The following is a 1,856-nucleotide window of genomic DNA, read 5'->3' on the forward strand; positions in this document are numbered from 1 at the left end:
TGAAGTGTGCTAGGACCAGCTGCTCTAAGCACTTAGTGATGATGGGGGTGAGTGCTACTGGGCGGTAGTTGTTGAAAGAACCAGATTTAAATGTGGTTCAGGTTTTAATTGTCTTTGATGTTTTTGACTTTTTGTCAGATTTTTGTAGTTTTATCCTGTTTTTCTTCATTTTCTGGTTTTCCTGTGTGCCTTGCTGTCACCTCCAGTCTTTCTGATTATGAACCTGTGCCTGTAGTTCTCCGGTCATTCTTTGAAGTATGGATTTAGCTCCTTTGTTTGCGTGCTTATGGTCTCAGGCTTTGATGCTTTTGGTGTTTGTTTAGGGCTTCTGGGCTTGAGTCAGTCAACGCCTCTGTTTGTTTTGCCGTCCTCTCCTGCTTAGCAACGTTACCTGATATCACTAGTTTAGCTTCTCTGCTTTTGTTCAGTATATTGACAAAAGGATTGGCTCAGCTGGCTTCACACGGATATCAGCTTGAGTGGCATTCCCATTCTTAATCCATCCATAGGTTTAATATGATGTCAGCCCCCCTCTTGCAGCGATAACAGCTGCAAATCTTCTAGGAAGTCTTTCCACAGGTACAGGATTGGTCACCCTGATGTTGGACGAGAAGACCTGGCTAATTCATTCCAAAGGTCCATCCATCAACCTAGACATCCATCCATCCATTCATCATCCCATATACCCATCATCCATCCATCCGTTCTGTCAGGACTCTGTGCTGGTGTGCAGTCATGTTGGAACAGGAAGAGGACATCCCCAAACTGTTCCCACAAATTTGGGAGCATGAAATTGTCCATAAAGTCTTCTTATGCTGAAGCATTGAGAGTTCCTTTCACTGGATCTGAGAGGCTGAGCCCAGCTACTGCAAAACACCCCCACACCATGGCACAGTGCGGTCAGACAAGTACTGTTGACTATTGAACCCAGACTTCTCCATCAGACTGAGTTTGCTTCTTAAATACCAGGTACATAATTGGCAGGAACCCTAAACCTGACCTCCAACAAGAAAACTCTGTCCTGCTCAGGGAGGGGTAGCCATGTATGTGTCATGTGATTTCACAGATAACTGTAACTGAGTATCCTCTGCGTAGCAATCAGTATCAGGTTTTCTAGTAATAGTACCAAAGGGAAGCATCTACATTGTGGATTATACTTTCTGCACAGGCTGGCACGGTTTTAGAACATAGAAGTAAAAACTCAGATATGACTGAAGGAGGGATTTTTGAATCTCCTCTCCATGTGTTTAAGCCACCTGAATGTGTGACTGTATGATCACATCACAATGCCCAGTTATTGTGGAAAACTGTTATTCATGGACAGGTTGGGAGGACAGTGGTAAGGACTCTGCTTGCCTGTCTGGCTTCAAAGCTGAAAGGAAACCTGGGTTTGTTCCTGTTTTCCTCAGAGGACAGTAAGTTGTCCTAACTTTGCTTCTTTTTTGGAAAGTCTTAGACCTTAGAATACCATTTTGTTTCTAGCGTATGACTCATGGGGTTTAAGGCATGTGACTGTGAATTATTACAGGGATTCATGCATCTCTTTGTTGGGTCTTGTTGAGGTAGCTTCTCTCTCAGCCTTGAGTTTGTGAAGCAGAACGTCTAAGCTTCCTCTGGTCTTTCAGAGTGAGCAGCTCAGAGGTTCACACAGGTCGTTGGTCATGTTGGACATCTCGTTTTGGCTCTCAGCGAAGGCGGTCGCACTTTTTCTCCTCTCCTCCTCACCCTTATCTTCCCTGCTTAGCCTCTTGTGTCCTTGTCTTGTCTTGTGTGTGTTACTTTCCCTCGAACAGTCTCTCACTGTCGTTCTCTAAAACCTAAAAGAGAATTATGGATTTGATCAACTGGTCTCTGAA

Source organism: Haplochromis burtoni, unplaced genomic scaffold (genome assembly GCF_018398535.1).
Source record: "Haplochromis burtoni strain Fernald_Lab_line unplaced genomic scaffold, NCSU_Asbu1 Contig_170, whole genome shotgun sequence".
In the NCBI taxonomy this organism is placed as follows: domain Eukaryota; kingdom Metazoa; phylum Chordata; class Actinopteri; order Cichliformes; family Cichlidae; genus Haplochromis; species Haplochromis burtoni.